Below are 24,480 nucleotides of genomic sequence, written 5' to 3' on the forward strand. Positions count from 1 at the left end.
GCGCCTCTTGTCCTTCATCAGTCGGGCCACTGGGGCAGAGGCCTGGCCATGGCCCGATCCTCAAAGGGTGGAGAGAGCCCTGGCTCTACCACAGATCGCAGGGGACGAGAGTGGAGCTCGGGAGAGGTGATGGGGCTGGTGACAGGGTGGGCGGAGAGCAGCCAGGCTTGCTGGTAGGCTGAGTGTGTGTGGTATGTGAGCGTGTGGTGTGCATGTGGGATGTGTGTGTACATGTCTGTGTTTGCCTGTGTGTATCTACGTGTGCTCACCTGCGTGCGCGCTGACCTGTCTCGGGCTGACGGGCACGGCTGGGAGGAACGCGCTCATCCCCCGACTGGTCCTGAGCGAGGCCCTTTTCACCCGGAATTGTCCTTTTGGATTTGCATCTTAGACTTTATATGCTGCTGCTTGGCAATGCGACAGTCACCTTCGGGGACAAAAGGCTAGAGCCCAGGCACTGGCCAGGGTGCGGGCTCTTAGCCTCAGCGTTTAGCGGGACTTTTGGGGCATCTCTCTGCCTGGCCTTTAGCTGAGGCCCCAGGCTGGCAGCGCTGTCCCCATACCTGCAGGGACGGGGTGGGCAGAGCCAGGCAGGACTGGGAAGAGGGGTGGGGGTGTGCTGTGGCCCGCCTCTCCCACCGCGGATGGGGGGACGGCCTCATGCCGGCGGAGGGCGTGTGGCCAGGGGCTCAGAGCCTGCAGGGCACTGGCCAGGCTGGCGGGATGCCATGTGACCCGTGACCAAAGGTGGGAGGCTCCTGCTGTACAGACAGATGGGTGCACAGGCGGCCCCAGCTTCAGGGTCACCAGTGGGGCCAGGGGAACGTCCCAGCTCTGGGGCAAATCAGGAGGCAGCTAGAGCAGGGCTCCCATACCCAGTTCGCATGTCCGAGATGCTATTTATACCCACAGCACTCTTCATGCACACACCCATGTACACACCACACACGGGGTTTTACTTCCTTAAAGACACAGCTCTGAAGCAATTATGGCAAATGGTTCATCTCAGGATGGGTCCTGGGCGTCTGTGACACTGCGTTTTGTGTTTGAGTTTTTAAAATGAAAAGTATAAGCGAGTGAGAGGGACATTGGAAAGTGCTCCCGCCCTTGGGCAGAGTTTTCCTGCAGAGGCTTCCCTGAGTCACGTGGGAGGACAGGTGCCAGCCATGAATCAGGTGAGGCCAGTTGTCAGCTGAACCCTGTGGCCGGCAGACCTTGTGTTCGGTGGGTTCTCATGCGGCCTGCGGGCAGGGTGTTGGGGGCAGGGCCCAGCCTTTGGGTCTGTGCATGAAGGAGCCTGTCCCATGTCACCTTCAGGGACAAAAGGCTGGGGCCCGAGTCGGTATGAGTGGGTCTTGGGTGCCCTGCACACGGCTGGGCCAGGTGAGCGCATCTGTTCTCCTCTGGGCCTCTGCTTTCCTTCCCCGCGCTTGCGGGAGAGCGTGACCCAAGGAAACCAGCTGCGCATGTCTGCTGCTTACGCTGGTGTGAGGAGGAGAGGCGGGGAGAGCAGGAGTGTATTCCAGAGGGTGGGATGGGGGCCGCTGGGACGGGGCCCTGCTGGGCGCAGCCTCCATGGCTCTTGTGGATGGAAGCTCAGGCGTGAGACCTGTTCCTGTATAGATCTTGTCCTTGAGCCATGAAGATGGAACATTGGGATTGAAGGGGGTGTGGTGGAAGCCAGGAACAGTGCAGGGTAGTTTTCACTGACTCTGAGATCTCCTGTTTAATATTTCTTTGCCAAGGAATTCCACATGCATTAGGAGCAGGTTCAGCCCATGTGTGGTAACAAATCAGCGCAGGCCAATTTTTTTTCCATTATCAGTAAGACAGCCCAGGGTGGGGCAACAGCTCTACACAGCCACAGGGACCCAGGTTCCCTCTGATGTCCTTCTCAGCCTGCAGCTCTGTCCTCCTGATTGTGACTTACTGGTTTCAAAAAGGCTGCTCCGGTCTTGCCATTTCACCTGCATCCCAGGCAGGAAGGGGAAGGGCACAACTGGGCTGCTTCCTTTTGAAGGGCTCCACCTAGTGGCTTCCACCTCCACCTCCCTGGCCAACACGGCTGTCCCCGCTGCAGGGGGTCTGGGACCTTCCCCTTTTGGCTGAGCCTGCATTTGCCTGACAGGATGTCCCTCCTGCTGGTACGGAAGCAAGGGACAGTGGATTTTGGACCAGCAGTGTGGCAGAGGAAGGAACTTTACCCTCAAGATTCTTCCAGCTGGTGTAATAATCAAATAGACTTGAGACAGATTAGCAATAGAAAGTGACCAAATTTAATACTTATGTCCACATGAAATCCCCACATACATGAGAGGCCCAGAAATGGACAACAAGGGATGTAAGACATTCAGAGCTAGGGATGAGGAAAGGTCCTGGAGGGCTTCAGCAGGTCCTTGCTGAAGGACGTGAAGAGCAGATATTCAGTAATACGTAGTTTGTCCCACCCTATAGAGAGGTCAGGAAAGCTTATCTCTGGTAGTCTCTTACATTGGGCAAGGCTCCCAATCCAGTTCTTCCAGGTTGGTGGCGGGGTGGGGGGCAGTGGGGGTGGACAGAAGTTTCCTTTGAGCCCACAGGGTCTTGGTTGCCTTGAGCTAAAAAGAATCCACATACCAAGAAGCATGCCTTGGGATGCTTGTCCCAGCCCCTCCGGCAGCCAGCTCATTCTTGCTGCCTCACAGGGTGGCTGGTATTCCAGAAACCAGGGCACCTGTGACCTTCGACCTGAATGTGCTAGAAGGCATTTTCCCAGTTTCTTCGGACTCTGTCTTTGCTCCACTTGGCATACATTGTTTGTTGCAACCTGCTTTTCTGTTTCTCACGTGGAGAGTAGTCAGGTCTGAGCTTTCAGTCTCTGAGAAAATAAGAAAAAAGACAGATCCGAATGGATAGCCAGTGCCGCAAGCAGGACTCCTCCTTCATCGGTCCCCTGCCTCGAGTGGCACCCATCCCATGGATGTGGGCCACCAGGGACCCTCCCCTGGACCCCGCAGCAGTAGCCCAAGGCCACCCACGCTCCTGGCTGCTTCCACCTTCCTGGCAGCAGAGGCTTTAGGTCAGGGGCCAGTGTATGAGCCCCCGCCTCCCTACAGATCCTGCCTCCTTGGCTGGGAGGGGCTGAGGGCAGCATAAGTGCCTGCCGTGAGGGAGCCGCCCTGCAGGTCTGGCTTAGGAGGCCCCGGGTAAGACAGGTAAGGGCAGGGCTGTTCTCCAGCAGAACCTCCCGCCTCCCCCGACAGAACGGACGGAACGGAGGCATGGAGTAGAGGGGAGGGGGGGAGAGAATGGGCATTTAGGGCCGTGCATCTCAGACCCCACAGTCCCGTCTGAGTCTGCACACTCTGGCCACAGAAGAGCGGGTGGGGTGAGTTATTTATCCTGGACCCCCTCCGCCTCTGTTTGCCCGGAACAGCATCTCTCCCTCTTTAACAGGGGGCAGTCCCAGTGTCTAGCATCTGTCCTTCCTCACCCTGAGCTAAACTGTCAGTATAGGAAATATCTGAACCTGTAGAGAAATTTTTGTAAGAGTTAACTTGAGCCAAACTGATGACACGTGCCAGGGAGCAAGATGATCTCAAATGTTCTGGGGAATAACAGTTGGCCGCTTCTTTTATACGTTTGACATCAAGGGAGGTCACAGGAAGGTGGGGGAAAGCAGGGCAGGGTTTGGATTACTGGGTTGTAAACGACATTATGTGCTCCCTTGAGGGTTAATCCCTCCTTCCTGGGACGTTGCTTTCAAAGGCGTGTTCACCTAGATGCAGAACAGTGGGCAGGGCTGGCTCACAGCCCTGCGCTAAAGAAGTCGTGGCCTGGGGCACGGCTGCCCACCCTGGGCTGCCCAGCTTGGAAGTCCTGGCCGGATCAGCCTGTGTGGTTAGTTTGCATAGGACCCCCTTTCTTGCCCACAAAGCAAAGGCAATGCGTCTGTCACCTCCAGGGCCTCTGCTCCAAACTGCAGTCAGTCAGGCTGTTTCAGCAGAACGATTTCTGAGACTAGTGTCTTCCCCAGTCAGGGTGGGCAAAAGCTTTTGTCGGCCACAAATGTCACATGACTAACTGAAATGACAGGGTCAATGGTCCATTGTCAATGTCCCTGCCCGGAGTGGCTGTCGGGGGCCTTGAAAGCAGAGAGGCCGAACTGAGAGATGTGAAGGGTTAAATGCGTGGAAACTTATGAACTGCTCATTAACTTCGTGCTCTCTTTGGGTTAAATACAGCACATTATGAAAAATCAGTTTTACTCTTTCACTTTTTCAATGCGGCTACTAGAGCATTGAGCGTACATACGTGGCTCACTTTATTCCTGGTGGTCAGCTTGCTGTGGTGTCACTTGTAAGCTTGTGCCTGAGACACACGCCTGCTTGTGACATGCATGGCTCCGCTCTCCAGGGGTTGTGAAATCTGGAGAACTCTTAAGTGACGTGTTCGTCTACAAGGAAGGAGGTTGTTAACTGCTGCCCAGGTTGGCCGGACAAGCTATTTCTTTTGGGATTAGCATCAGGTTAACACAGAAGTGACAGGAGGAAACAGTTCTGAAGTGGAGCCGATACTCAGGTTTGTGTGGCAGGATCGGAGGTGTGACTTTATCTGGGTGCCTGAGGGTTCGCTCTGGTGTGGGGCTCTGAACACAGGCCCATGCACAGGACCACACATGCATGGCAGGGAATTTGAACCAGCAAGTTCCTAAGTGTGGTGGGTTTTAAGCTACAAAATAAGCACCCAGACATTTAACAGAGGAGCTCTCTGGGGTCTCGCTAGTGGTTTAGTTTCTGTCGATTGGATGCAGGGGCGTCCCGTGCAGGGTGAGACCCAGGGTCCTGCCCAGCAGTCTTGCATGCCACTGGTGTGGACAGCTGATGGCCAGGCCAGGGTCCAGAGCACTGGGCATGGGACCTGCCTCGGGCACACATGGCAGGAAGCGGAAAGAGTTCCTTGTGAAGTGAGTTGTATGCCCGGCCCGCACCAGGCGGACCTGCTGGTGACTGAGAGAGCGCTTGGCTGTGGCGGAGCGGGCGGTGTCGCTGCGCCTTGCCCCATGGTAGGATGGCAAGAGTTGGGATCGGGGGCAAAGGCACGCCCTGGTAATGACTCAACATTTAACTAGACATCCATCCATTTGCTCATTTCACAGTTGGCTATTTGGTTACTGTTACTGCCGGGACCTGTAGTGGGAAGGGGGTGCCCTCGTCCGTCAAGGAGCAGGTGTGGCGATGCCTGGCACGGGTTGGTGGGCCGCGCCTGAGCCCCCACGGGAGGTGAGGGTGCACCAATGGGCGCTGTGCAGCCAGGGCCCTGGGAAAGCCGGTGCGAGGAGGGAACTTAGAGCCTGCGTCCAAGGGCCCGGGCGGCAGAGTCGGGCATGGGGGTGGGGGCGCTGGAGCCGGCTCTGCTGTGGTCTGTACATGCCCGCACAGGGACCCCCCCTCGATGGCAGCAAGAGCAGGGAGCCTGGACAGTATGGCCTTGGGCCCCCGTGGCTGGTGTCACCATCATCGTCCATCTGCACTGACCACTGTGTTCCGGCGTCCCAGAGAGCAGAGAGCACTTGCAGCTGCCTGGGACTCAGGAAGGAGTCCTTCCAAGCACCCCCTTATTGTTTTGTTCTGACAGGCATCCCTTCCCTCACGTGACTTGGTGGCCAGCTCCTTGTATTTACGGACCTCGTCAGAGAGCTGAACCTGAGGTGAACGGGACGACCACTTCTGCTCCCACTTTCTGTACTGCTTCTGGCCTCTGTGTTATTTAATTCAGTTGTGAAGCTGTAGAAATGCTGGCTGTGTGGTGGGTCTGGGGCCAGGCACTGCGACTCTGAACTTGGAGCTGAGGGAGCCAGCGTGTGAGCTGCCTGAGACAGCAGGGGTGCGCTGGCAGCTGGGGGGTGGGAGCTGGGGGCCGGGAAGTCGGGGAGTCTTCACTGTCTGTGGAAAGCGCTTGGCAAGTGCCCAAATACTCAGCTGCAACAGGTAAAACGTGGGAAGGCACACTGTTCCCCAAGGAAACCAAGCAACGGCATGTCTGAGCTCAAAAACAAGGTGGCTGTGTCCTGGGCCAGAAATAGAGTGGAGGTGCCAAGCAGTGGGGAGGGCCGAGGCTGGGGCTGTGAGGTGTTGCCTGGGGGCCCCACCCAGGGAGACGACAGGGTCCCAGGTGCTCTGCTGTGGAAGGGATGTGCACGGCCAGCCCATGCTGGAGCCAGGGGCTGGCGTGGAGGCGCCCGTTGGTCAGAGGGGCCGAGGGGAGGGGGAGAGATGGCAACACAGTGGCTGTTGGCCTGTGTCGGTGGCTGCGGCCTTCTAGGAATCTAGGGCAGGGAGGCTAACAAGCACACAGCCTCCTGACATGCAGAATGAGCCAGGTCATCAGCCGGCCTCAGTCTTGGTTGCGATATCCCCATCGTGGCTCCACAGCAGGAGCCCAGCGCCATCTCGTCCCTGGTCTGGACCGAAGGCCCTGGATGGCCATGTGGAGGCAGCTACACCCAACTGGAGAGAAGTTTCAGCAAAACTGCCCCAAACTCTCAGTTAAGGTCAGGGCCGCACGATAGGTCTGAGCTGAAGACAACACATAGCATCTGCGTCAGAACAGGATTTTCTTCAGGTGAAACTTGTTTTGTGATGCCTTTTGAAAAGATGCTAGAAAACATACCTTGTTTCACGTGTTCAGAGGGCTACCATGTGACTGCCATTTCCCGTTTCCCGAGGCATTCAGTCTGTCGGGAGCCGTGCAGGTAAAAGCAGTGGGGTTTTATGCTCCAAGCTGATCTGTATTCTGTTCCCAGCCCCGCCACCAGCCGGCTTGGGCTGCACTTTCTCCCCTTTGTAGAAAAATGGGAGGTGCGAATGGTCGTGCCCCCCAGGAAACGAGGGCCTCGCTGAGCAGTGGGGTTTGTCTGCACCTCAGAGTCCCGTGCCTGGGCTGCCTGAGCCAGGGGGCCCCAGGGACCCTCGCTGCTCACAGGGAGACAGGGTACCAGCAGAACCCCCGAGAGGACTGTCCTGCGCCGGGGCCTGGGGGAGCTCTTAGTCCCCTGCTCCCAGTTGCCTCTGCTGCCTCTGCGGGGAGGGACCAGGAACCAGCTCAGCTGGTCAGACTGGAATACTCCCAGATGTGGCGTCTGTCACCGGAGGCTTCTTAGGGCTTTTCTGGTCTTGCTCTTGTTTGAAGATTATAAAAATAATGCATTCTCATTTTCCAAGATAAAATCCATTAGGCTTTCTCAACTGGGGGCTTCTTAGAACAGAACCTCAGCTCTCTGAGCTCCAGGGTAGCACAGGGGACTCGCGCACTTGTGCCAGGCAACCCTGGGGACGTCCCTGGGTTGTTGGGGTGTCTGATGTGCCCATAAGGGACTCGGCATAACCTTGTTGGCAGGTGCACCGTGGGAACCACAATTGCCTGGCATGAAGTTACCTTCCAGGGTCTGTGGGCATAAATTAGGGTTTGCACTAGTTCTGTAACCCTATCTGATTCAGGGGAAGACTTTGCTGCTTTTTCTTTAGTATTTTTTCTTGATCTCTTTTGTTCTTTAGACAGAAATTTGTCTAAGTAAAAAAAGAAGAAGAAGAAGAAGTTATGTTACTTTTTAAAACTTTATTTCTAAATCTAAGGAAATTTTTATCAGGAAAACCAGGCGCAGACTAACTCTCAGGTGTAAGGCTGACATGGTGGAGAGCCAGGTTGGAACCCAGGCATCCGAATCAACTTCTCATGCGCTTTGAGTCCTTTTGGTAAATTATCATTTTGTAAATTTGCATTGTAGAAACTGTCTCTATTAGAGACTTTTCTACACGCGGACTGAGGGAAGGTGGACAGGCCTTGTCCTTCAGGTCGCACTCCGAACCCCTGGTTTCACGCTGTTGTCCCTAAGAGCAGATGTGGCTCATGCTGGGGCGCCCAGCTCGGAGGTTGGAAGGGTCTGGGCTGGTCCCCAGCCCAGCCAGTTTCACGGTTTGAGGAGACACCGGCTCGGCTCTCAGATCTTGAAGGTTGGAGCAGGGTGGGCTGAGCAGCATGGGAGGCTGCCCGCAGGCGGAGGTGGCCGCGTGGAGAGGAGACAGCAGGCGGCGCCGAGCCGGGTATATTTGTGGAGGTCAGGGGCGTGGTGGGCCTCTGGCCCCGCAGGGAACGCTGCTGTGGAGCCTGTGAAGGTGTGGTTTTTGTTTTTGGCTCTAGTTTATGTTGCTCTTAACTTTCCCGTCTCAGCATTTTTCTGTGAGGTTAAAAAACATAGATTGCCCCCTCTCAGAAAAAGGTCGAAGTGTCCATTGACAAGGTACAGGTCAGTAATGTAACACCGGCCACCGAAGCACCCTCCCACCGCGCCCTGCCGCAGCGACAGAGGCTGAGCTATGGCGGCCCAGGCAGCCCAAGCTGATCCCTCGGGACCTCACACACCATCCGGAGCCTTGAGGCTAAAAAGTGGAACAGGTGACCAGGAGGCAGGCTCCCCTTGGAAACCAGCCAGAGCTTCCCCTCTTCCCAGAGGGAGCTGCACAGCCTGGGCAGTCCCTCCCGTGGTGTCCTGCGCATGCTCCCGTCCCCAGGTGGAGGGTGGTGACTGCGTTGTTGCTCGCAGAGCTGGGGAGAGACCAGCAGGCAGGCGGGACCGGGGGCTGTGTGGCGGGGCAGCATGTCGGGGCTGGGAGCCCCAAGGCTTCCCTGCCGCCAAGCAGTCACCCCAGGCAGTGAGTGGTGGCAGTGTCTCAGTCTCCCAGGAGGAACAGAGGGTCTTTGGGGTCCCCCCGCGTCCCCCTTCAGCCACGCAGACCTGATGTTTGGAGGCAGCAAAAGCAGGCTGCTGCTTTAGTCTCCCAGAGCCGTTCCTCCCTGCTTCTCACGCTGTGCAGGCCCCTCTCCCATCGTGGGGCTCAAGCCTCCGTTCTCCCGCGGAGATGAGAGAATGGCTGCATTCCAGGGCATTTTGACTGGGTTTTAGGCTTTGCTACTGGGCTGTGTATGGAAACTAGGATCCTGATTCTGCCACTTACTCGCTCTGCGACTCTGGGCTAGTTACTTAACCTCTGTAGCTCAGTTTTCTCACCTGTAAAAGGAAGCTCCTAAGTGTGTCTACCTCCTAAGGGTGTGGTGAAGAGTGAATGAGGTGACACACATGGAACCGTCTGGACGCTCGGTGACGGTGACCAGCATGTAGTGCCCCATCCCGCACTGTCAACTCCAGCTCCTGTTAGAACATCCTGCCTGAAATTCTAGAACCCGGCCTCCCTGTCCAGGGAGCTGGGGCTGACAGGGCTTACGTCGGGCTTGACGCGTCCTGCCAGGGGCTGGGCCAAGCCGCTCTCTGGGCACTGCCCTGCCGAGCCAGCCGGGCGCTGCCTGCACTCGCAGTGCGGGGGCACAGCACTGCCCTCTGCAGGTGGAGAAGAAGCGTGGTTTGGGGGCTCCGGCACAGGCGGTGTAAACCCGGGCTCAGCCCCCACGAGGCGACGGTCACTCCTCACTGGCTTCTAAGCGCATCCCCAGCCCTGGGCCTGCTCTGGGAGGAACTGTGGCCGTGCTGAGCTTACTGGTTCTGGAAATGCAAATGGCAGCAAACGGTCACCGTGTCAGGCAGAACACATGAGTGAGGGGCCCTGTGTCCAGCCCAGGGGCCGCTGCCTTGTCCCCTTGTCCTGACAGAGGGACAATCAATGTCCCTCCCCCTTTTCTCCCTCCCATCCCCGCTCTCTAAAAATGAGTAAAATCTTTAAAAAAATGTTTTTTAAAAAGGAGAGTCTGAAGGCCAGACAGACAGCCTGCTGGAGGGCCAGGCGCGCCCCCGCCTCAGGTGGGGAGCGCCCAGGCTGCGGTGCTGGGGGGCCGGTCGCCTGGCCTGAGGGCTTGATGCATGTTTTAATAGTGACTTCAGTGGAAGTGATCGGGAGCCGAGCAGGCTGGTTCATACAGATTTTAAGAATCACGATAATGGTTCAAACAGATTTCACATCTGAAACTGGGTTTTGTTTAAAAGCTGTCTTCCGTGTAGGAGTTTTTTGGGGTTTTTTTCTGGGATGAGTTTCAGACTGGTGGTGCAGGTTCTTGGGAGCTGCCAGAGTGTGCCGGCTGCTGCAGGGTCCGAGCTGGCGGCTGACAGTTCAGGATGAGCTGAAATCTGCCTGCGGCCTGCGCTCCTTTGTGCCATGCTGTGATTTCGCTTCTTTAAGACCACCAGGTAGTTCTCGCTGGGGCTTCCGTGCGGTGTGCACCTGTCTTGCTCACTGCCATCTCCCCCTGGACGGTGGCTGCCTTCGGGAGGCTGCCCACCGGTCCTCACGTGCAGTTGTGAAAGAAAACCAGTGGGTTCACCTTATGCGAAGTTGCCCAGGGCCAGGGAACCGGTCCGTGTCCTTGGGGAGGTTTACAGTCTGACCACCGAGCTAGAGGGGAGCCGTCACCCCTTAGTCCATCGGTAGCTCGTGACCCCCCGCCCCCGTGTAGCAGCGCCCTCCCAGGACACCTGCTGCCAGTCACGCCTGTGTGTGCTCATCCCAGCGGCCTGTGTGAACGCCACCGAATGACTTGTAAGCCAAGCAGACAGCTTCGAACAGAGTTCCTGACTACACTTCAAAGCACTTGAGACTTGGCCTCTGGCCTTCCCGAGCTCACACCTCTGGCTGTTTACTTGTGTTTGGTTTGCATAGTAACCCGTTCCCTTGTGAGTCCCAGCGTGGATTGGAAGGACATTGTATCAGCTGGTCCCTGTGAGCACCCGCCTGGCTCCTGGAGTTTGTGCCACCGCATCTCATTTACCCAGAGTGAGTCAAAGCAAATAGCCTTTCCACAGGGGGAGCTTTTATTTTTGTTGCCCACTTAATTATGTGGGTATTTAAAGCTGTGGAAGGGCAGGTTGGGTGAGGAGTGGAAAATAAAACCACCTGCCTCCCGGTGCAGGAAGTTACGTCCGCAGGTGCCCGCCGAGCAGGGTCCCAGCTGAACAGGACTCAGCCCTCGGCTGTGGCCGCCCCCCATCCCCCCCCCCCCAACAGTGAATGTGAGCAGGACTGGAGAATACTTCTCTAGGACACACTCGGGCTGTGGACTGTGTCTCTCCTGCTTCTTCCTGGGACCAGAGGAGAAAGCTCAAGGGACTCATACCCTTTCCAAAGGCTGCCGGGAAGCACCAGGAGCTCCGGTCCAAGCGGTCAGTGGCAAGGACGCCCCAGGCATAAGAAGGAGGTGTGAGGTGGGACAGTCACTGTCAACAGCAAGGAGCCCAGTGAGGCCTCAGGGACAGGTGGGAGGCGGTGGCAGGGGGGTGCGGGTCGTTAAATGAGTGCATTTGGCAACTTTTCATCTTAATGAGGGTCCAGCAGCAACGGGTTGCTGGCATCTGAGGGTTCTCGCAGCTCCTAATGCTGGGCTCAATCTGGATAAACAGGCTGGTGAGATGTTGTGTTCCCAGTGGGCAGGCGGCATCTCATTAACCTAATAAAAGCAACAGGGCTGTGTGAGGGGGGCCTGGGACAGACGTGTTCAGCAAGTGCAGAAAGCCGGGGGCGTAACGCGGAGTAATAACTTCCGCAGCCCAGGTGGCTGCCATTCTGTGGGTTAGGCAGGACCCGTTTTCCTGAGGCCGGGATGTCAGGAATTAACAGTGCCTTCAGGGAAACTGTGGGAAAGAAGGTGATTCATTATGCGTTAACAAGAGTCTGAGGGGTGGAGGAGTGGGGACTGACCCCAGGAAGCCCTGGCTCCTGGGGACTGCTGGGGACGGAATAAGCCACGGATCATTCTGGGGGTCCGGGTGGAGCCAGCTGCGCTGGGGGCAGTTGAATACTCGGGGCAGTTGAATACTCAGGCCAGCATTGGCCAAACGTGGTTTCTAATCCTGGGTTGGCCAGTGATTTGGTGATCCTGTGCTGAACTTATTTGGAGTTGGTAGTGGTACCAAGAGATCAGGGCTATTGTGATCATTAAGCGAATAATTCACGTCTGGTACCTGTCACTTAGCACGACCTTGGCGTGGCCTGCCTGACCTCTCACCTGCACGACTAGCATCATCTCCCCGACCTGTCGTCAGCGCGTCTCGTTGAGGTTCTTGTGGCCCTTCTTAGTTTCCATGTAGGCTGCCCTTTCAGACCTCAGCGTTAACTCAGAGGCCGTCAGCGCCTGGTCCTGGGATGATCCCAGGTGGGGTCCTCCCTGGAGGGCCAGGGCCTGGAGGGGAGGCTGGCAGAGAGGGGATCACTTTTGCGGGGGCGGGGGGGGGGGCCTGCTGACACCTGGACTGAAGGTGAGCAGAAAGAACCCGTCGGGGAAAAGAAGCGGCCAACAGAAGGGACAGGAGGGGCACAGGGCCGGGGCGCTCGGGTCAGGGCTGTCCTGTGTGTGTACCTGCCCCTCCCCTGGGGGCACGTGGAAGGGATGATATGTTTGCCTGGAAGCTGGAGAGACGTGCAGCTGCGTGGCCTTTGCAGGCGCCACCATGGAACCTGTGATCCCTGGTGGCCCCTGCAGGCCCGGTGGGTGGCCCGCAGGGCGAAGCTTTTCCTCTCCCCTGCTCAGGCACCTCCTCCTGCCTGCCTTCCCCTGGCCTGGAGTTTCGTGGCTCCCGGTGCTGGCTGGCTGCTGGTTTCGGGGCAGGGCCCATGGCACTGGGCAGATGCTGTAGACGCAGTGCCTGTCCGCCTCTGGACCCGACGGCTGACACGGGGGTCCTTCGCCGGAGAAGGGGGTGTCGGTGGGATAAGAAGGCGAGTTTCTTTTCAGACCTACGTAATAATGCAACTGCGTATTTATCATTCACACATCCTCATGTCTGATGGTTGCAGTAATTATACCAGTTACACAGGAATGAATGATTAATTACACCTTAAGTTCTCTCAGTTGTGTAAGAAAAAAGATGTGAAAATTTCATGAGAAACTTAATGAGTCCGAAGAAAGGTTTGAGTTTTTAGAACATGCCTTTAATGTTGCTGCTCCGAGGAAACCACCAGCAGATTCTGTCTACACACTCCTGCGGGTCTCTTTTCATAGTTACTGCAAATCAGTCATGTTTAGGCCCTGGGAAGTAATCTAGAGACAGAATGTTCCTGTGACATTTTCTTGTGTAACACGTTCAGATTAGCTGTGTTCTCTTCAACCTTCAGTACGAGACTGGAGAGTGAAACCGAACAGGAATCGAGGGGCAGGAGCGACGCCGCGCACGCGGGGCTCTGGGGACGAGGAGGCCCTCGCGGCGACGGGTCAGCACCCGGACCGGCCAGACACGTGCGCCCAGGGCCCCCGGGGAGCTTCCACTCAGAGAAATGCAGTTGCAGGAGGATTTGGGCGAAATCCGTGTGCTAATCTTTATTTCAAATTAAACAAAACCAAGATTCTAAACCTTCTAGGTTTGCTGTGTTTTACACAAATAATGTAAAGAACATAGTAAAAAGTGAGGACTGGCTCACCATTCTTCACCACTAATAGAACCAAAAACAGGCTCGCGGCTCCATGTTGGCGCTGCTCCAGCCTGGCGGGCAGCCGCTGGTGTCTCACCCAGCTCTGCCGGTCGGCGCCCACGGCGCGGTTCAGGAGCCACGATGGCGTCATCGCGAGAGCTGACCATTTTTGGCGTTTCCCATGCCAGGCATTTTTCCAGGTGCTTTTCCTGTACCAGTCCCCTGTCACCACCACCTGTGGATGTGGGTAGAGCGTTATTGCCACTTTAATCTGAGGCTCAGAAGTGGGGGCCGGAGCTCGGACCGGGGCCCAGTCGGTGCCGTGCACCCTCTCTTCAGGGCGATCACAGCGGCCTCCCGCAGTGCCACCTGCAGAGAAGGGGCTCTTCCTGTGGCACGTGGGGGCAGGGAGCAACTGAGGCGTGGCCTGACTGTTCCCCTGTCCTCCAGCCACCACCGCTGCCCCTGCCCCACACGCCGGGGAGCTCTGCGCACAGGCCCTGTCAGCGCTCCCCAGGGGCCCAGAGTCCGGTGGGGAGCAGAAGAGGAGAGGAACCGGCATGGTAGCCGGTGCCACGAGGCTGGTGCTGACGGCAGGCCCGGAGGAGCCCCTGCGGGCACTGTCCGGAGGCCGAGGACGCAGAGGGGTCTGTGGCGGTCTGGGGGTGCAGGGACCCCGACGGCCACCCACCCACTCACCCGCTGAGGGGATGGCCGGGCTTCCTCCCTGCGAACCTGGCAGGAGGCTGGGGATGAGGAGAGGATGTAGCGAGTATCTCAGAAGCCTGCAGCTGGGAAGGGGGCCGGTGGGGCTCTCGCAGTGGCAGCTGTCAGGGGGCAGGGGCACAACCCAATTGCTGTTTTAGACAGGTCTCTCCGGCTGCTCCATGGAGGGGAGGGGCTGGCACCCTGAAGTACTGGGGTGCCGGCAAACAGGCAGCCTTTCCAGAGGATGGCAGGGCCGCCCTGGGTCCCAGAAGGCCCTCTCACGTGCCTTTCTAAATGAGAACTGGCCTCAAGGCAGAGGTCAGGCCCAGGTGCTGCTGGTCAAGCCAAGGACACCTGCCACCCTTCATTGGGACCTGGGGGAGAGAGAGACCCATACCTCCAGCGATGGGCTTCACAGCCTCGGGGGCCAGCATCCCCGAGGCTCGTGCATCGAGGGTGGCCACCGTCCCCACCCCATTCTTTAGGCTGAGCCTGTTGATTTGGGAGGGTTGTGCAGACATGGATCACCAAGCAGCCTTCTGAGAGAGGAAGGTGTCTCTTCACTATTTATTAGAAGGGCAGAGGTCCGGATGTCCGGCAGGGAGAGTGGCCTGGTTCTCAGGCTCTCAGAGGGTGAGGACTGGCCTCGGGTCCCAGGGGAGCACGCACAGCTGTTTAGGAACTGTTCCTTCCAGGTGAGCCGTTCCTCCGGCCGCTTCGGGGATTAAGGAGGTCGAAGTCCTTAGCCGGCAAACTGCTGCTCAGGGCAAAGCCCCTTCCTGGTGGACTAAGTGGGGGAGTGGTGACCGGCCTTCTGTCCTGATGGCTCATCGGGCCACAGGCCAGAATGTACATCACAGGCGGGTGCCTCTACCGGGACCTCACGATCACTGTGCAGAGGCCCCAGGCCCAGCGGCCCAGGTCACAGTGCAGACCCCTCGTGGAGCGCAGGAGCAGGTTTTCCAGCCGTGGGCCCTCCCACTGGGCAGGACACAGGCGCCGGGGCTGGAGTGGGCCTGGGCCCTGCAGGGTGGGAGCGTCTGGGCGTGGGTCTTCTGTGTCATGCGTCAGGGAAGATTCACAAAGCAAGGACTTCCCTGGCACCCGGTACAGCGTGAGGGCACGAGGGCAGTTGTGTTGGCCGGGGAAGCCTCGAGGTGCTCTCCCAATAAGCCTCTCTCTTCCATTCCTCGTGTGTCATTGGGGGTCTTCTGCCCAGGGAGCAGGTTTCAAGGGGTGGTGACACTTCTGTCCCTGTATCACCTTATCACGTCTCGAGTCCTTCTGGCGGATTCAGAGTCTCAGGGTGGGGGGACGTGAGAGGCAGCAGACCGTCGCCTGTCTGCTGTTCACTCGTCCCGTCTACTTAGTTCCGTTTTCCAGGGAATAAGAGGTGTGACTCTTCCCAGAGCTCCCTGAGGGCAGTGACCCCAGCAGACATTCGCAGGGTCTGGCATTGGAACTGGGTTTCGCATGTGGCCTTGGGGAGGGGGCGGGGGCGGCGCTCAGCAGCCCTGCCCCGGGCGGGGCACCCGCTGGCCTGGGGCATTGCCCCAAAGAGAGGATGTCTGTCTGTCACTTGGAGGCCTTTCAGGGGGTTTCCCAGCCTGAGGCCGAGCCTGGGGTCCTCCTCACTAGCTCGCCCCACGGGGTCTGTAGGGTTGTTGTGCTCTTGGGGTTTCCGGCGGCTTCTGGGCCAAGGTCCAGGGTCAGGCACGGGGGCGGGGTCCTCTGATCTGTGTCCTCTCTGAGCCCCGTGATGCCACCTGTTTACAGCAGCTCCCACTGAAAGCTGCTTATTGGATTAGTGGGTGCCCAGCACCCCCTCAGGGGCCAAGGAGAGGCCCCGTTTTACACAGTGTCGGAGTCCTGTTTTTGTGTGAGTTGGCCTCCAAGACTTGCAGGGAGCTGCTGGGCTGGGGGGCAGTGCCCCAGAAGTGTGGGGTCCCCTCTTTCTGCTGAGCAGATGCTCTCAGCAGCTGAGACCCATCCAGCGTGGGTGGCGTGGGCCTGGTCATAATCCTTGTCCTTATCCTCCGGTCAAAGGTGACACCTGCTCACATTGCCAGTCTCCTCCTCACTGACGCTCAGAAGCACCTGGGACAAGAGCTGCGAAGATGCTGGTCGGCTACTCGACCTGCCTGTTCTCGGGGGTTTGCGCCACCCTAGTAGCTGTGGCTTTGGCTTATTACTTGTACTGGTGAGCATGGCTGGCGCCCAGGTCTGGGCCACCCCGGGGATGGGGCCCCCAAGTGCTGTGGTTCGTCCCCATCTGACCCCGCAGGTCCCCGAACTCTCCCTGCCTGCAGGATGGGGACTTCACGGCAGGTGGGGGAAGCTAGTTACTTCCGGAGCACAGCTCCTGTGGTTCCCACTTCCTGAGGGTCCTTGGGGGATTATACTGGCCCTCAGTGAATGCTGTTTTGTTGAGGACGTTCCTGAAGAAGGTCAGCCCCTGCACCAGCCCTCCCCACCGCTGTTGCCTCTCAGCTCGAGCTGCCCAGGTGGGTGCAGCTGGGGGCTGCTGACCCGCACGGGGTCTGTCAGTTGAACAGAAAGCAGGTAGTTTTCATCGAAGGGATGTTACCTTGTCGTACCCATGGGTGGTAAGATGGTTTATGGGGAGTCACTGGTGACCCTTTGCAGCAGCCGTGACCGCAGTGCATACCAGCTCTTGCTGCCAACGTGTGTGGGGCATCGGTGGGGTGTCTTGGGCCACACGGGTCTGGGGGCGGGAGGCTCAGTTCCGGCCAGCCCCTCATGAGGTTGTGATGGCAAGTGGGGCGTGTGTGCTCTGGGCCCTTAGTTTCTGTCTGAAATGGGATGTTGGCCCTGTCTCTGCCTGTGACAGCCTTTGTTCACGGGCAGATACTGGTGGCACCACAGGGCTGGCGCCCACCTGATGGTGGCCAGTGCCGGGTGGCCGTGGGGAAACCCCAAACCCCAGGTCTTGAGTGACTTCATTGGCCAGAGCTGGAGAGTGGACGGTCCGCCTGCTGTGACAAGGCAGCAGCTTCCTGGAGGTCCTGTCCTGGCTTATTTTTGTTTCCTCCAGCGCACTTAGGTGGTGCCGGAATCCTGCCCTCCGATCCGGAGGCTTTCTCTTCCCTAGATCCACTGAATGTGTCTTCCGCTTTCGGTGACACAGAGGGGCGCTGCAGGCAGCGAGGACATTAGACAGGACGGGGCTCGCCCACTAGCTCCAGGCCCCTGCAGCCCCCAGGGGCCCCCCAGGCCTCCACGGCCCTTTCCTGCCACAGGGCCCCCCTCCTCCCAAGCTCTGTAGTCATTTACTTCTTAGGATGCGGTTACTCCCCACAGGTATTTGCATCTTAGATCTTATGTTACAAAGGTGCGATATGCAAAGAGAATGACCCAGAACCAAAAGATAAGCTGGTAAATGTGGGATTTAGGGGAGGAGTCAGTCCAGGTGAGGGGAGGGAGACTTAACCCTTATTAAAGGGGCCTCGGCCTCCGTGAGTGTGGGCCAGGGCAGTTGTTGGTGAGGAAGGTCCCCAGGTCCCCTAGGAGGAGTGGCCCTTTATCACAAACTGCAGGGCACTTTTGAGAGGGAAGGATCATTGGCACAGGCGAGTGGCACCAGGGCCCACAGATAGCCACCCGCAGGGGGCCGTCCTCGGGCTGGATGCAGGTGTGTCAGCGGCGAGGGCTCACTCCAGGACACCCCCTGTCATCGGTGGCCAGTCAGGGCCCGGGGAGGCGAGCGGCTTGCAGGTTCTGAAGGCTGCCGGCCTGCTGGCCCGTAAGGTGTGGTGGTGCTGGTCAGTGTCAGCCAGACCCAGAAAGGGGTGGGTCTGCCTCCCCTCCCAGCATGCCACCCACCTACCGGGGCCAGGTGCCTGCTGGGCTCCTAGTCCATCTTCTGACGTTTCCTTTTCTACCTCTCATCTGAGCCACTGAGACCAGTTGTGGTCTGTGCGGAGGAGCTGGGAAGCCCCTGCCACACCCGTCTGTGTCCTGTCCTCATTCCCAACGCTCAGAATGGGAGGAACGTCGAGGTCTTGGCTTTCTGGGGCGGCAGAGCTGTCTCCTCCCCAGTTAGGACTAAGCTTACGTGCAGGCTTTTCAGCGGCCGCCCTTGCCAGGAACCAGTGTCCCAGCTGGCGTTTGTCAGAGTTGGCACGGCCTACAGAAGGGCGGTCCCCACTGCCCCTCCTCCGCCTACCCCTGGCTATGACTGGCGCTGACCCACAGCTCACTGCACAAGCTCAGCTCATTTCTGCGTTCGAGGTCCCAGAGGGGGTTCCATTCTGTCGAAGGCACCGCCACCACTTTGTAAACTTGTCGGCACTCCCTGGAAAGGTTGGTGGACTCCACTGGGGTGTTTCGCTGCCACTAATGGGGACGATTCAGAGAGTCCTCGGGAGGGCAGCTTCCCTGGTGGGTCCCCGGATGACTGCCGCTGTGGCTCTGCCACCTGCGGGCCGCACAGCATCCAGCGGCTGTGTCCTGTCTGCGTCTCCGCAGCAAGGACCTGCCTCCTCGTGCCTCATGTGAACCCTTCACTAGCAAGGGACTGGGCACAGAGCAGGAAAGTCTGCGGGGACGTCTGACCAAGCGGCAAGGTCGTGGGAGGTGCCACACGGGGCCCTGACCAGCCAGGGAGGTGTGTGGGGACTCAGCCAGTCCCCTGGAGGTCCCTGCAGCTGCCACCTCTGGGCACAGTGGCCAGGGACAGAGCCATGCTTTTCTCAGTGAGCCTTGCTTCAGATTTGGTGTAAGGTTCCAGGACCACCTATGACATGTAAGAAAACAGTGGTTCAAACCCCCAGCCACGCATCTGCCATCCCTGACAGATCACTTTTCTTCGTATTCAGCAACATTACCAGCCATTGCTTTCAGATGTGGCGCTGTGACAAGACTCATTATGAAATGCACGCTGGGCTGTAATATCAAAGTGTGCTGCTTTGAATTGTTGAGTAACAGCAAGGTTAACGTAACCTGCCTACCCACATGCTGCCTGGCACGGCCCCAGAGCCCGGTCCCACCCACTGTGGCCGCCCGGTCCTGCGACCGAGGGGCGGGGTGGCACACGGGATGCCCCGAGGGGGACTGCGTTATCATCGTCTTGGCTCAGCCAGTACGCCTGTTATGGAACAGATGTCACAATTCAGAAAAATTAGCCTAATGGGAGTCGGGGAGTTGTGCGGGAAGGAGGAGAGCCCAGCCTAGAGAGGGCCGTGGTTTCGGGTGCGTTTCCCACCGGGGCTGGACAGAGTGCAGGGCGCTGCGGGCAGCGTGGCTGTGAGCGGCGCTCCTTGGGGACGGCTTTTCAGCTGTAGTGAGAGGGGGAGCTTGGAGTTTCTATGCCAATTAGAGGGAATTAAAAATTGAAAGCAATTGAAAATTTTTAGTGTTTCCAAAGTATTCCTAAAGCGGTGGCATTTTTTAGGTAAAAGCCGCCTTGTGTTTTTGAAAGATCGATTTGCTGGTAGATCCTGTGCGCTGGTGCCCCAGACACTGCTGGGCTCCGGGAGAGCCTGCGGTGACCATTTCATTGAGTCCACTTCTGGAGCCAGCAAGCGCTCAGTTTTCAGTTTCACTTAATCTAAGAGATCCCTAAAATTAGTGCAACAGACGAGCCACCTCTTAGCGGCAGAGCCAGCGTGCCCGCCTGGGTAGCGTCCCGATGCCTTTCAACGTCCCCTCTTCCGCCTTCTCCCTCCCCCCGCACCCCCGCAAGTAGGCCTTGAGAGCTTCCCCACAGGGGTGTCACCTCTACAAACTTGTCACATTGCTTGGTGGCGGAACGTGTGCCTAATAGAAAGAGCCGTGTTAGCAGAAGTCACACCTGTGGAGTGAGAGCAGTTGTACCTGAGGCCACCCTGCGTGCCACGCCATGCCACGCCACGCCAGGGCCGCTGGCAGAGGACCGGCATTGCTGCCGCCGCGGGCCTGACGGCGGGCCTCCTGCTCTGGGCTCAGAAATGGTTCACCGAAGTGTCGGTGCTGGGGTGTTCTCGTCCGTAGCTGCTCTTAGGGACTCTTCAAAGCCATTTTTAATGTCAAGAATGACTTTTAAAAAAAAAATAACATTTTTATAATTATATAAGTCATAATTGCTTCATGCCAAAAAAATTTAAATGAAAAACAGAAAAGCATCCCAAGAGGTCCGTATTATTTCATTACCCAAGATGTAATGACATACCCCCATGACATTTTGGTCAGTCTGCCCCCGGCATGTGTGTGATTGATCACGACGTGTGTCCCTTGCCGCCGGCAGTGCAGCGTATGCAGCGTCCCTGTCACGGAGCTCTCCGCCCGGCTTGGTCCTGAGGGACAAACGCCCCCAGCGGCGGGCGCGCGGCGTCGACCAGGCTTGGCCCGGTGCCTCTGGTGGTGTGGTGCCGGCCACAGCTCACCGGCTGTCCTTGTAAACGCTCATCCTCCCACCTGCCTCCCAATTTCCGTAGGGCTCCTCACGCGGCTCCTCGGGGCGGAAGGGCGGGCCCTCACGGGTTGGCTGGAGCACGGTGGGCCAGTTGCTGTGCAGAGAGGCATCTCCTGAGGGCTGTCGCTTCACTTTTTCTCAGCTGATGGCAACAGTGAATTCCCCCTTTTTTGTAGATCTAGCTCTTTGGGAAGTAAGTTACTCATGGGTTGGAGGGCCCTTGAGACGTCTTCTGAGTTACAAAGGCATACACCACGTGTCGTTCAGTTGAGCTCGCAGTGCCACCTGGAAGCTCTCAGAACCCATGGGCTTGTGCAGCCTCTGCTAATCCAGTTTGACCTAGAAGGCCATGTGGGTGGGTGGGTTCTGGGGGGCAGAGACGCTGAGGCCCAGGCTGGTTGCGTGGCCCACGGCAAGCAGAGCCTGTGATGCGCAGTCCCAAGGCTGTGAGGGAGGGACACGGACACCTGTGTCTCCAGGGTGGCCTCGGCCGGTTCCTTCACAGAAATAGAAAGGAACGCTGCGTGGGGGGTGCAGGTACCACGGGCCCTCGGGAGAGCCAGCACTGCCGTGCGCGGCCACTGCAGAGTCCGTCGGGGAGACGCACTGTGAGTTTGTTGGTGTTTGATGGGTGTTGGTGGTCCACAATTTCGCAAAATGCTAGGCGCCGTCCCGGGTGACGGGGACAGGGAGGCTGCGAAAGCTGTCTCTGAAGGGCTGGGTCACACTTTGCAGTTCTTCCTGGAGACACCCTCCTTCCCTGAGGTGTCTGTCGGTTCCAGTGTGACAAAGTATTGTCTTGGTTCGGGACCAAGAGTACTCTGTGCCCACTTTCCAGTGAGGAGAGAGGATATATAATTAGTAGCTTCTCTTACTAATCCTGCTGAACTGCTCTTGATGGTCCAGAACAAGGAGAAAAACCCAGGCCAGGAGGGTGGATGCCCAGCCGATGGTCAGGGACCTGCCCCCCCACCCCCACCCCAGGGTCGTGCCCGCAGTGGTCAGCCCTCGGGGTAGCTCCTGGAGTTGCAAGTCCTCTGGGGCGGCCTCCTTGTCGCTAGGCCAGCCCAGCCCCCCGCCACAGCCTGGACTTTCACCTTCATCTGGGAGCGCCCCCCCAGCATGGGGGGAGTGCAGCGTGGCTCGCAGAAGAGCCGCTTGGAGAGGAGAACAAGGGCAGAGCTGCGGTCTTGCTGGCTGGGAGGTTTCCATGTTGGTGGAGCGGCAGCCATAGCTTGTGCCCCACATTTAGTAAAGGCGAGGTCAGAAAACAGAGTTCTATTTAAGGCCAAGCTCGAGAGCACAGCAAGAGTGAGGGATTCGGTGGTGTGATGTGGTGTGATGGCCTTCCCCCGAGGCGGACAGCCCCAGAGATGGGCTGTGTTGTGAATGGGCTGTGTTCCAGGCTGAGCCCAGGGTCCCCAAGGGCTGGCCAGGCTGCTTCAAGGAGGAGGCCCGCGCGGAGTTTGAACCTCGACCTTTCCTGTCTTCCACGCTCCCCACTCTTCTGGTGACCTCAGTGCCAAGTCGGAAAGGGCGCTTGCAGCACAGTCCCTAACATTTCACCTACTTGGCGAAACGCCGTCCCTGCTCCGCTCCTGTGACCAGATGCCCCAGAGCCACGCTTAGAAATTCAGGCCTGGGGAGGCCCCTCATGACTCTCCAGCCCACAGGTATTTTTATGGGATATTTTATCCTCTGGAGGTTCATGAGGAGTGGGCCTGGGCTGTCCCCGCGTCTTGCTGGCTGAGTCCCCCGAGGGGGGAGGTGCAGGGCTGTGGTCTAGGCTGTCCGTTCTGCTTACTCCGCGGGGTCGGGCAGGGCAGCCCCCAGCTGGGTTGCCGTGGGTTTCCTCTGGCTTTAGGGGAGGCAGTGGTGGACATGGCTCCTGAGGGAGGCAGATGTCTGCCCCAAGCCGGTTCCCTGGAAGGGGCACAGAAGGATGTGTTCTTTTCGGGGGCTGGCTGAGCACCTCTCTGATTCCTCCTTCTCTGACGTCTCCAGGCCTCCATGGGGAGCCCGCCGGGGCGTGGGCACTGGCGCCACGGACTACAGCAGCCTCGTTAGGGGTAACCTGGAGAACTAAGGGCGTTTGGTGTAAATTTTGGGGGACTTGGGAAGAGCAGCAGAAGAGAGCCTGAGAAGGGGGTGAATTCATGTCTGTTTATAAATCACATCTTACCTTCCAAGTGGGATGGGAGGGTGCCGCCCAGGACCAGCCGGGGTGGGTGGCTCCCGCCTCACCAGATGCCGTGGACTTCCTGGTTTTCCTGATTTTCCTGGAGACACTGACTTCAGCGAGGGGAGCTGTCGTCACAGGACCCGGCAAGAAGCGGCGCAGAGACCACTCATGACTGGGGGTGCCTGCTCCCCGTCCTGGGCCAGCGTGTCCTTGGGGTCCAACCCCCTCCGGGGCACCAGCGGGAGGACAGCGATGGCTCCTTGCTGCCTCGCTCTCACCACTCCTCACAACCACAACTCCAAGTAGATGTTACAGGCTGTGCTGTGTGTCCTTGAAACCACAGCTCCAATGACAAAGTGGGGACAGAGCAGCGGCACAGCCTGGGCCAGGACCAGCCCGAGGGCTGGCGCCAAGGCGGTGATGTGCTGGGACCTTGAGCTACCCGCCCCTCCCCCGCACCTTGCCCCCAGGCCCTTCCCATTTTCTAGTTTGGGGCCGGTAGGGACAGGAAGAGAGGAAGGGGGCAGGGCCTTGCTCCTGGGTCCCAGGGTCACGCCTTGGTGCCAGTTCCCGGGCGGGTGGCGAACAAGGCGGGCACACTGTTCACTGATGGCCGTCTTTATTTCACTCCCTGCCTAACCCTCTATTTCCTGGATTTGATTGATGTTCTTGGATACTACCCTTCACTTCAAAACACTTGTGTACCTGAGATGTTCTGAGCTGATATTCTGACAAGAGGCTCCAATAAGAGACAAACTGCTGAGGGACGGGGGACCTCCCCTTCCGTGACGGGATAAGGTGGACCTTTTCCAAACTGCACCTGAACCAGGGGCCGTGGTGGGACCATGAAGTGACGTGTGGCAGCTCTTCCATAGCCATGAGCGGAGGCCAAGGGCGGGTATTTGAAACCCAGTTAGTTTATTCCATTTTGAATCCCTAACTTTTCAAAAATCTCTTCAAAAATTTTTTAAAATTTTATTCAGTGATCGATTGAGAGAGGAAGGGGGAGATTTGTTGTCCCCCCTTTGATGCTTTCACTGCTTGGTTCTCATGCGAGCCCTGACCCAGGGCTGGGGGTCCAAACCGCAGCCTTGGCGTGTCTCGCTCACTGTCTCAGCGACCTGACCAGGGCAACTTCTGTTTTTTTCAAGTGTGTGAATCGTAATGCCTCTTTAATGACAAATGTGACAACATTTTTATCTTTGTAAGTGGCTTTATTCATCTTTTAAGGCTGTGTTCTCACTGTAAAAAACACCCTTAAGTAGCCGCCTGTTCTTGAGTTTGCGCAGGAGACGCCTCCCCAGGACCCTCCCTGGGTGGGGGCAGGGACGGAGGTGTGGAGAAAAAGCCTGCAGGGGCCTCAGCTCTCCCAGCTGCGCCCCTTCCCCTGGTCTCCGCTGCTGCAGACAATCTTTTCAGCAGCATCCTGAACCTGCCCCAGGAACCCGAGGGCTCATCCCTCTCTCCGCAGATGCCCATCTTGCCCCTAATTTCCTGTTAGCTGGCTGTCCCGTGACCCTAGGTCTCTGATGGGACCAAGGAAAGTCATGAACTTTTACTGTCTCGTTTTACCCTTGTCATAAGGCGGGAATGACAGGCTCTCTCTAGTCCCAAGAGGAAACCGGGACCCATGTAATTTGTTAAATTGTAAAATATATTGTACACGCAGAAAAGTACATCAGCCCCCAGCTGACAGATGATCATATGGCAGACTCCCGCCTGCTTCTCAGGGAGTGGGATGTCCTTATCATAGTGGGCGGTTCATTGTCACAAAATTAGGTCTAAGCCAACTT

At 57.9% G+C, this 24,480-nt stretch overlaps 1 protein-coding gene across 9 annotated transcripts in view; it reads left to right on the plus strand.

Moving 5' to 3' along the window:
- The window catches only part of AGPAT3 (1-acylglycerol-3-phosphate O-acyltransferase 3), a 78,615-nt gene that overhangs the window by 29,477 nt on the left and 24,658 nt on the right, over positions 1–24,480 (plus strand). The window contains exon 1 of one of the 9 annotated variants that reach the window (XM_054578826.1): positions 18,297–18,416. The exons of 6 other annotated variants lie outside the window; for them this stretch is intronic. The gene's annotated coding sequence lies outside the window, so the exon portion shown is untranslated. Of the gene's footprint in view, positions 1–18,296; positions 18,417–22,067; positions 22,179–24,480 lie in introns of those variants that run through there. 2 more of the 9 variants (XM_054578860.1, XM_054578813.1) reach the window with 2 other exon arrangements.

This window comes from Pteronotus mesoamericanus, unplaced genomic scaffold, assembly GCF_021234165.1.
Source record: "Pteronotus mesoamericanus isolate MK-2021 breed Mesoamerican mustached bat unplaced genomic scaffold, CSHL_Meso_final contig_116, whole genome shotgun sequence".
NCBI lineage: Eukaryota > Metazoa > Chordata > Mammalia > Chiroptera > Mormoopidae > Pteronotus > Pteronotus mesoamericanus.